Source organism: Chrysochloris asiatica, unplaced genomic scaffold (genome assembly GCF_000296735.1).
Source record: "Chrysochloris asiatica unplaced genomic scaffold, ChrAsi1.0 scaffold00039, whole genome shotgun sequence".
NCBI classification, from domain to species: Eukaryota; Metazoa; Chordata; class Mammalia; order Afrosoricida; family Chrysochloridae; genus Chrysochloris; species Chrysochloris asiatica.
In genome coordinates this window covers 12,758,047-12,769,473 of record NW_006408557.1, presented here as the reverse complement: position 1 = coordinate 12,769,473, position 11,427 = coordinate 12,758,047, and positions in this window count along the sequence as shown.

Here is an 11,427-nt window from a genome sequence, read left to right as displayed (position 1 = left end):
TTGTTAAGAAAAACTATGAAAATATTTTAAAAGTTGTTCCTGTGAATCATTATGTCCTGTTTTGAATGATTAATCACATTTCTGTTCCGTATCCTGTCTTAATCACATCCTCCCTTTGTGAGTGAATTACACCCTTCCTTTGTAACAAATCCCTCCCTAAAAAAGAGAATAAAAGACTGAGGTAGAGTTAGATCTGTGTGCAATGCTGAGCAATGCTGTGCAATGCTAGGCAAGATGTTTGCAGATCTGCCTACCTGCCAGCTTGCATCATATCTGTGTGTCTGTCTTTTTTGTATATATTTCGTCTCTCTCTTTCTCTATCCTTCTCGCCGCCAGATCTCCCCTCTTCGTGACACCCACGCTGCCTTGTTGAGGCTGGATCCTGATATAGGACCTTGACAGCATATGGATATTATCCTATCACAGACAGCTTTATACCTCTTGACTGATCTGCATATGTTCTTTTTTACAATGAATGCAACACTATTCTTCTTCAATTTGTCATTCTGGCATAGCAAATCATATGGTCATCAGATTCCAAATGGCCAATACCAGTCCATTTCAGCTCACTAATGCCTAAGATATCAATGTTTTTGCATTCCATTTCATTTTTGACAACTTCCAATTTTCCCAGATTCATGTTTTGTACATCCCATGTTCCGATTTTCAATGGATGTTTACAGCTATTTCTCTTCATTTTGAGTTGTGGCCCATCAGCAAACGAAGGTCCCACGGGCTTTTCTCCCACAGGCTTTACTCCATCCACACCATCACAGTCAACTCTACTTTGAGGAGGCAGCTCTTCCTCAGTCACATTTTGAGTGCCTTCCAACCTGAGGGGTTCATTTCTTGCACTATATCTGACAGTGTTTCTCTGCTATTCATAAGTTTTTCAGTGACTAAATATTCACAAGTAGTTTGTCACTCCTTCTTCCTAGTCTGTCTTCGTCTGGAAGCTCATCTGAAACCTGTTCACCATGGGTGATCCTGCTGATATTCAAAATACTGGTGGCATAGCTTTCAGAATCACAGCAACTCACAAGCCACCACATTATGACAAACTTAAAGACAAGTGGTGGTTTTCAAATTGGCCCCAGACTCATGGCAACCCCATACACAAGGGATCAGACCATTGAAAATTATATAATTTTCATTGACTGATTTCTTGGAAGTAGATCACTGGACCATTTTTCCTAGTTCACCATGGTCTGGAAGTTCCATTGAAACTTGTTCAACATTCAAGCCTCCACTGGAAGACGGATGGTTGCTAAACTTGAGTTTCACTGACTGGGAATCTAACCTGAGTCTCCAACATGGAAGGCAAGAATTCTTGAGAACAAGAATCTTACTCTTTTTAACATATTTTAAGAAGCATTTTTAAAAAGATAAATAAAATAAGATACTCTTGTCCTCAAAACTCTTGAAGTTGAATTGGGAAAAGCAGGTAAAATAAAATCACTGCTATCACAGAGATTTAACAAAGTACTGGGTTGGAGCAAGGGAAGTGAAGATATTCCAATGAAGTTTCAGAGAATGTTGCACAAGTATGTTAGCATTTTAACTAGATCCTGCAGGATAATTTTGGAGTATGGGCAAAGTTTGTTGTTTAGTGCTGTTGAGTCAGTTCTGAAGCAACTGGTGAGTTTGAACCAGAGACCTTGTGGTTCAAACCAACTTGGCAGTACAGCGCATTGGCCTACAGCACCAAACCAAAACTCTATCAGAGAGGTACAGAGGTAAAAATCATTTATAACTAAGAGAGTGGCTTGAAGAGAAAAAAATAAATCCCAGCCCTGGAGTTTGATATGTGTTTCATATGTAAAATCTGCTTTTAAAAAGTGGCATGTATAGATGGTGTGGTGCTGTGAAATAAAGCACTGGACCACAAGGTCAGTTTAAACCACAAGGTCAGCAGTTCAAACTCACCAGCTGCTCCTTGGAAATCCTTTGTAATGTCGCCATGAGTCAGAAACAACTCGACAACAACAAGTTCTTCACAGTATTTGGTACTCTATAAAAGCAAAAAAATATTCCATGGTCAAATAAATCATGGAACATTGAATTAAGCAAAATTAAATACGAATTATTGTAGGATTTATCAGTATGTAGAATGTGCAAATACACCATTTCAATAACCAAAAGTGAGACAGACTAGTCAGTGTTTTAAGAATTACTTAACCAGAATGACTTAGTCAAATTTGTCATTAGAAAGACAAGCCTGTTTGCAAGATGGATGAACAAAGGGAGAGAATGGAAGGAGTCCTAAGACTATTCATAAATTGAGATGATAGATAATATAGACATGAACAGGCAATGGCAAGGAGAAGATACATTCAGAAAACTCTCAGTGGGCAGGGCCAAGAGGTCATGGGGAATAGTTAAATGTCGAAATTAAAAGAAAATGAACAGTAAACATCTCAGAAATGCATAGCTTTCTTTTAATTGATGAAAGTAATGTTGGGGAAAGAAAGAATTTGGGGCTTTGGGTGGGGTTAAAGGGGAATTAAGATAAAATAGCATATTTAGTTCAGGATATGCTGAGTTTGGAATACCTATCAGACTCTTGGTGTGGCGCTGCAGGGAAAATGTTCTGAACAGTAAGGTTAGTTTGAACCAAAAGGTCGGCAGTTCAAACCCATCAGGATCACTATGAGTCAGAACCAATTTGATGGCACTTAACAACAACAACAACATCTGGCATCTGGATACACTTATCATCAAAGTTTAGAAGAGTTTTGTAAAAATCTATTTATAGAAGCTAAAACCCACAAGCATAGCTGCATTATAAACTGGTACAGCCACTGTAGAAGAGTTTGAAGTTTCCTCAAAAAGTTAATCATGGAATTACCATATGACACAGAAATTCCACTTCTAGGCTGTTAGTAACTGCTTTCGAGTCTGTTCCACCCCATGGTGACCCTGTATAGCATTTCCTAGGAGTTGCTGGTAAGCTTGAACCACCTACCTTGGGGTTCAAACTGATTTTGCAGTCCAGCACATTAACCAACAACGCCACACCAGGACTTGTACCCAAAGTAAAGAGATATGTACACAAATACTTCTGTATCAAGGGTCTTTGTAACATTAATCACAATAATCAAGTGATGGAAACAGCCTAAATATTTATCAACAGATGAATGGATAAACAAAATATGCTATATATTCACAATGGAATGCTACTTTTCTATAAAGAGAAATTAAATTCTGGTACATATTATGATGTGCAAATATTGTATGATCCCACTTAATTGAAATATCTAGAATAGGTAAATGCATGGAGACGAAAGTAGATTAACTGCTACCGGATATTGGGGGTGGAAGGAATCACTGCTTCTAAGTGAATATTTGTTATCAGTAATTTAAAATTTTTGAAAACAGAGTAGTAATAATGGTACCATATGGTGAATGTAACTAATTGTACATGTAAAAAATGTTTAAATGGTAAATATTTTGTTATATATATACTTACCACGATTTTAGGGAGCCCTGGTAATATAGTAGGTTACAAGTTGGGCTGCTAACCTCCAAGTCAGTAGTTCAAATGTACCAGCCACTCCATGGGAGGAAGATGATACTTTCTGATCCCATAAAGACTTATATAGCCTTGGCGCTGCAGGCTAATGCACTGGACTGCAAGGTCGATTTGAACCACAAGCTCGGCTCTTCAAGCTCACCAGCTGCTCCTTGGAAACTCTATCCAGCGTTGCTATGAGTCAGAACCAACTCAACAGCACTTAACAACAACAAACCCTATATAGGGTTGCTTTGAATTGGAAACAACTGCACAGTATACAACCACCATTATCATTTGGAGTTTGTGTATAGTTTGGACTGGATATCTGCTAGAATCTAGGTTACAGAAGGTGGTTAAAGAGATTCAAGTGGAAGAAATGCCTCTGAATATGTAAAGAAAAATCAAATTCTTAACAGGACCCCCTGGATTATGTTCTGTGTGTCCTTAGACCTTCACTGTCACTCATTACAACTAGTTTCTTTTCCTCCATCTCCAATGCTGACTCACACCTATTTCTTGACTTCCATCTCTACCTTTCCTCTATGGCCTTGGGCTCAATTATCCCAATAGCCACTATCTTAATTTGGGGGTCTACAAAGCAGATCCTCAGAAATCCTTTACAGGGTCACTATTAGTTGGAACCAACTCTAGGGAACTTAACAGAAACAACAAAGCAGATCCTGAAACAAAGATTCTATGTAGAGTTTATTTGTGAAGTGATTCAGGAAGCTTGGCTAGTAGAGTTGGGAAAAGGAAGGAATCCAGCAAAGGGTTGTGTAAATAAGCAAGTTGCTTTAGTGATCAAAAGGGCCCCAGTCATCCAGGGAACTATGGAGACTATATAGACTACATCTCAGGTGTCTACAGCAAGGGACAGCTGCATATTTACCCACCACTTCCTGTCCAACACTGTCTGATGGCTACTTCCTGGGACATTAACTCCTTGGAATGTATAGCTTGCATGTGCCTGGCCAACAAGCTCTCAAATACAGAAAAGCTCGGAAAGAATCAGAGTACCCAGTAAGACTCAATACATTAGATTATCAGAGATAACCACCAAGGAGATAAAGTGTAGCACCTGAACAATTGCTGTAGTTGCTAATAACCAAAGAAACAGCTCTCTTTAACTGGGGAGAAAATATTTAAAGAGAAAGCGTCTCTTCTGCAATATTACCAATATTCCAAAGGAGAAAACCAAGTCAAATGTGCTTATTTCTTGCAGTTAGCAGTATATTTTAATGATCCTAAAAGTTTAGCAGTCACCACCAGCACCAAATTTCTCTTGGCTCTCTCCCTCATTTTCTATGTATAGGTCAAAGCACTCTTGGCCTTAAATGAAAGCATTATTGACCAAAATTGTTTCAAATGTCAAATACACATCCCCAAAATGAAAACCAATCAAACTATGGCTTAGAGAAAGTATGAGTATGCTGGACTTACCCTATAAATTACTTTTAGATTTGATTAAATTCCTTTCTCTCTAACAAGTTTCTGGACTATCAATTATTATAATGGATAGGGCTGCTGGACTTCTAAAGGAGGCTTAGTAATTTCATTCAAATGTAGTCTTTTAAAACATGTTCAGGGCTTGGCATCTGAATACTAGTCTAAAGCAACAAAAGGCATGAAAAGGCAGAAAACAAATAAAGGATTAGCCAGCTGGTCAACCAGCAAGTCTAATGTTCAACAGAGTATGCTGAACATTTAAATATATTACCTGTATGGATTTAATTCCCATGAAGATGATGTTTACCAAATTAACCAATGCACTTTTCTGATTTCTGGGAAATTAAGAAACAGCTTTAGAATTTTACAACCCACATACCTTAGGCATATATGGGCTACCATTGGCATTAATGAAAAAAATGGGCACAAGGAGACCTTGTAGTCTCAAGCTTTTGAGAGAAAAAGTTACAAATTTAAGTCAAAATAAGTCAATGTTGCCTCTTCCCAAACTCACCAGGGTGCTGAAGTTTTTGGCTTGGCTTCTGGTATTTACTGCTCTCAGAAAATTTTTCTACAGAATGATAGTCTTGCAATGAAAGATTCTCTATAAAAAATAAAGTTTGAACATCAGTTTGTCCTAAGGCAAAAAATTTTATTTGCAGAGCTGGTAATAAGAAAAGTTGAGCTGCCTCACCTATAAAATGGTAATAATAACTGTTGAGGATTAAATGCATTAACAGCACTGAACTGTAAATCCCTGTCCTATCCTTGGCCACTCGTATATCAGTTTGTTGTACTGTGGAGAGCTGCTTCTTTGGTTATTAGTATGTGTTGCTGTGATTCTGGAAACTATGCCATGGGTATTTTAAATACCAACAGAGTCACCCATGGTGGATAGGTCTCATCAGAGCTTCCAGACAAAGACAGAATAGGCAGAAGGACAAATGTACTACTTCCAAATATTTAATCACTGAAAACCTTATGGATAGCAGTAGAACACTCTCAGCACCAGAATATTGAATATTGGAACATGGTTAAGAGCACCAGAATATTGTCAGATATAGTGCCAGAAGATGAACGCCTCAGGTTGGAAGGCTCTCAACACATGACTGGAGAAGAGTTGCCTCCTCAAAGTGAGTTAACCATGATGGCACAAATAGAGTAAAGCCTTTGGGACGTTCTTTGCTGAAGGGGCACAACTCAAAATGAAAAGAAACACCTGTTGTTGTTGTTCTTGTTTCTGTTTGGTGCCATGGAATCAGAACTGACACTATGCACCACAGAATGAAACACTGCCCAGACCTGCACTGACCTCACAATCATTACTACATTTGAGCCCATTGCTGCTGCCACTGTGCCAGTCCATCCAGTTGGGGTCTTCGTCTTTTTCTCCAACCCTCCACTTTACCAAACATGATATCCTTCTCTAGTACTGATCCCTCCTGACAATATATTCAAAGTATGAGAGATGAAGTCTGGCCATCCTGGTTTCCAAGAAACGTTCTGACTGGAACACAAATTGATTTGTTCTTTTGGCAGTCCGTGGTACTTTTAATAGTCTCCTCCAATGTCATAAGGAATCCTGGTGTAGTGCTATGGGTTAATGTGCTGGACTGCAAAGTTGGTTTGAACTGCAAGATAGGTAGTTCAAGTTTGCCAGGTGCTCCTCAGAAACCTTATACAGGGTTGCTAAGAATTGGAAACCAGCTTGACAGCACTTAACAACAACACTATAACTCAAATGCATCAATTCTTCTACAGTCTTCCTTATTCACTGTTTAACTTTCACGTGCATATTAGATTATAAAAAATATCATAGCTTGGGCCATGTGCATCTCAGACTGACATCTTTGTTCTTGAATACTTCAGAGGTCTTGTACAGCAGATTTAATTACTTGACTGCTGCTTCCATGACTGTTGGTGGTTGATCTGAGCAAAATGAAGTTTTGACAACCTCACTAATTCTTCATTTATATGGATGGAAGCAGCTGTAAATATCCATTCATAATCAGAACATGGAATGTATTAATTATGAATCTAGGAAAATTGGCGATAATCAGAAAATGAAAAGAAACACATAAACATCGATATCCTAGGCATTGGAGGCATTGGTGGTTATGTGCCACGGAATCAGCTCCTACTCAGAGCAACACTGTATAGGGTTTCCGAGACTGTAAATCTTTACAGGAGCCAAAAGTCTCATATTTCTCCAGCAGAACAGCTGGTAGTTTCGAACTACCGATGTTGATAATAGCAGCCTGACTTGAAAACACTACACTACCAGAGCTTCATATCCTAGACATTAGTGAGCAGAAAGGGACTGGTATTAGCCATTTTGAATCTGACAATTACATGGTTTACTATGCTGGGAATGACAAATTGAAGATGAATGGTATCATATTCATCATCAAAAAAATATACCAAGATCTGACTTGAAGTACAATACTGTCTGTGATAGGATCATATCCATATGCCTATAAGGAAAACAAGTTAATACCACTATTATTCAAATTTATCCACCAACTACTAAAGCTAGTGATAATGAAACTGAAGAATTCTACCAATTTCTTCAGTCTGAAATTGACCAAATATACAATCAAGATGTATTGATAATTACAGGCAATTGAAATGCAAAGGTTGGCATCAAACAGGAAGGATCAGTAGTTGGAAAATATGGTGACAGAAACACATGAACTTCACCAGATGGAATACAGAGAAATCAAATTGACTACATCTGTGGAGAGAAATGGTGGAAAAGCTCCATATCATCAACCAAAACAAGGCCAGGGGCAGACTGTGGGAAAGATCATCAATTGCTCATATGCAAGTTTAGACAGAAGACTATTTAAAAAGTCCACAAAAGCCAAAATATGACCTTGAATATATCCCACCTGAATTTAGAAATCATCTGAAGAACAGATTTGATACATTAGACACTAAAGACTGAAGACCAGAAGAGCTGTGGGATGACATCAAGAATATCATAAAGGAAAAAAGCAAGAGATCATTAAGAAGACAAGAAAGAAAAAAAAGACCAAAATGGATATCAGAAGAGACTCTGGAACTTGCTTTCCAGCATACAGATGTTACAGCAAATGGAAAAATGAGGAGGTAAAAGAGTTGAAGTTTCGAAGGTAGCTTGAGAAGACAAAGTCAAATATTATAACAAGGTGTGCAGACCTGGAATTAGAAAACCAAAAGGGAAGAACATGCTCAGCATTTCTCAAGCTGAGGGAACTGAAGAAAAAATTCAAGCCTCAACTTAAAATATTGAAGGACTCTAAGAGCAAAATAAAAATAAAAATAAAAATGGAGTCCTGGTATGGTGGTGTGGGTTAATGCACCAGACTGCAAAGCCATTTGAAATGCAAGTTTGGTGGTTCAAGCTCACCAGCTGTTCCTCAGAAACCCTATCCAGGGTCGCTATGGGTCAGAACCGACTCAATGGTGCTTAACAACAACAACAAAGGCAAAATATTGAATGGTGCAGAAAGCATCAAAAGAAGATGAAAGGGATACAGAGTCACTGTACCAAAAATTGTTGGTAGATGTTTAGCCATTTCAAGAGATAGCAGATGACCAAGAGCCAATAATATTGAAGGAGGAAGTCCACGGTGCATTGAAGGCATTGGCAAAAACAAGAAACCAGTATTGCTGAAATACAAATTGAAATGCTTCAACAAATTGATGCAGCACTGGAGGCACTAACTCATTTTTGCCAAGAAATTTGAAAGACAACTTTGGCTAACTGACTGAAAGAGATACATATTTGTGCCCATTCCAAAGAGTGGTGATCCAATGGAATGCAGAAACCATGGGACAATATTACAATATTGAAGATAATACAAAAATGGCTGCAATCTTATACTGACAGAGAACTTCCAGAGGTTCAAGGTGCATTCCGAAAAGAATGTGGAATGAGAGAAATCACTACTGACATCAAATGAATCTTGGCTGAAAGCCAAGAATACCAGAAAGATGTTTACCTGTGCTTTATTGACTATGATAAGACTTTCAATTGTGTGGATCATGACAAGCTATGGACAACATTGGGAAGAATGACTATTTCAGAACACTTAATTGCGCTCACGAGGAACCTGTACATAGACCAAGAGGCAGTTGTTTGAACAGAAAAGTTGTTTGAACCAGATGGTTTCAAATTATGAAAGGATGTACCAGGATTATATTCTTTCACCATACTTATTCAAGAAACTGGATTATATGAAGAAAAAATGACATCAGAATTGGTGGAAATCTTATTGACAACCTTTGATATCCAGATGATACAACTGGATTTAAAATATTTTCTGATGAAGATAAAACACCACAACTATTGGTATGGGTTGCATCTCAATGTAAAGAAAATAAAAATCCTCACCACTGGACCAATAAACAACATCCATATAATTTTGCTCAGCTCAACCACCAACACTCATAGAAGTAGCAGTCAAGAAATCAAATGACATATTGCACTGCAGGAGCAAGATGAGGCTTTATACTCCTATAAGGATTTACACCTTCGGAAACCCTGTACAGGGTCGCTATGGGTCAGAGCCGACTCGACGGCACTTAACAACAACAACAACATTGCATTAGGCAAATCTAATGCACAAGACCTCATCAAATCTTGAAGAGCAAAGATGTCAGTTTGAGGACAAAGGTGCGCCTGACCCAAGCCATGGTATTTTCAGTAACTTCATATGCATGTGAAAGTTGCGCAATGAATATGGAAGACTATAGAAAAATTGATGCATTTTAGTTTTGGTGTTGTAGGAGAATACTGAAAGTGCCATGGACTGCCAAAAGAACAAACAAATCTATTTTGGAAGAAGTACAGCCAGAATGCTTCTTCAAAGCTAGGATGGCCAAACTTTGTCTCTCATACTTCAGACATAGTATCAAGAGGTACCAGTCCCTGGAAAAGGATATTATGTGTGGTAAAGTGAATGTTGGAGAAAAAGAGGAAGACCCCCTAACATGATGAATTAACGCAGTGGCATCAACATTGGTCTCAGGCGTAGCAATGATTGTGAAGTTGGCGCAGGATTGGACAGTGTTTCATTCTGTTGTGCATAGGGTCGCTATGAGTCAGTGCTGACTCGATGGCATCTAACAACAACAACCATCCTTGGCCAAGGATATTGTTTTTGTCATTAGGCACTGTTGATTCAGTTCTGACTCATAGCAACTCTAGGTACGACAGAACAATCCTTATTTGAGCCCACTGTGGTTACCACTGTGTCAGTCCATCTCATGGAGGCTCTTCCTTTCTTTTGTTGGTCCTCCACCTTACCAATCATGATGTTCTTCTCCTGGTCCTTCCTGACAACATGTCCAATGTATGAAAGCTGAAGTCTAAACATTGTCACTTCCACTGTGTTTCTCCCAAAAGCATCCAGCTGTACTTCTTCCAAAATAAATTTGTTCATTCTTCTCACAGGATTGTTGTTGTTGTTAAGTGTTGTCAAGTCGATTCTGACCCATAGAGACCCTGTATAGGTTTTCCGAGGAGCAGCTGGTGAGCTTGAACCACTGACCTTGTAGTTCATATGGCTTTGCAGTCTGACAGGCTCTGTTGTTGTTGTTAGGTGCCATCGAGTTGATAACGACTCATAGCAACCCTATGCATAACTGAACAAAACACTGCCCAATCCTGGGCCAACCTCACTATTGTTGCCACATTTGAGTCCATTGATGCTGCCACTTTGCCAATCCATCTGACTGGGGGTCTTCCTATTTTTCTCTGACCCTCCATCCTACCAAACATGATATCCTTCTCCAGTGACTGGTCCCTACTGACAATATGTCTGAAGTTTCAGAGACAATTTTTGTCCATCCTGGCCTCCAAGAAGCACTCTGTCTGTACTTCTTCTAACACAGATCTGTTGGTTCTTTTGGCAGCCCATGGCACTTTCAATAGTCTCCTCCAACAAAAGTCTGACAGGATAGGAGATGATAAATGTTCTCCTCACTAAGGAGTTTTGTGCTTGGAGCACCCTCTTTCTGAATCTGATGGTTCATTTGTATTGGTCAATATTCACTCAGGAAAGGATTTGTAACATGCATTCTATGATGGACAGAGAATAGGAAACTTATTATAGACATTAAGTTTTACACAGTTGTGGGAGCTGATGAGAAGTCTAGAAGGGCAATCTTTCTGTATCTGGTGGTGAGCCTAAAGTCACTATAGGTCAGCAGGATAGGCTTTCTGGATGTAAAGAAGGGACCAATGGGAACAAACTGGAACCCAGGTCCTAATCACCACCTCCAACCTCAGTGACATAGATGATTATCGGAAGAAACTGATGTCCTTCACCACAAATGGAGGTAGGAGACGGGTGGGAACTGGAGATTCAGTAAGACCAACCAGCTTCTGTCCATGTTGTTGTTGTTGTTGTTGTTAGGTGTCATTGAGTCGGTACCGACTCATAGCAACCTTATGCACAGCAGAACAAAACACTGCCCAA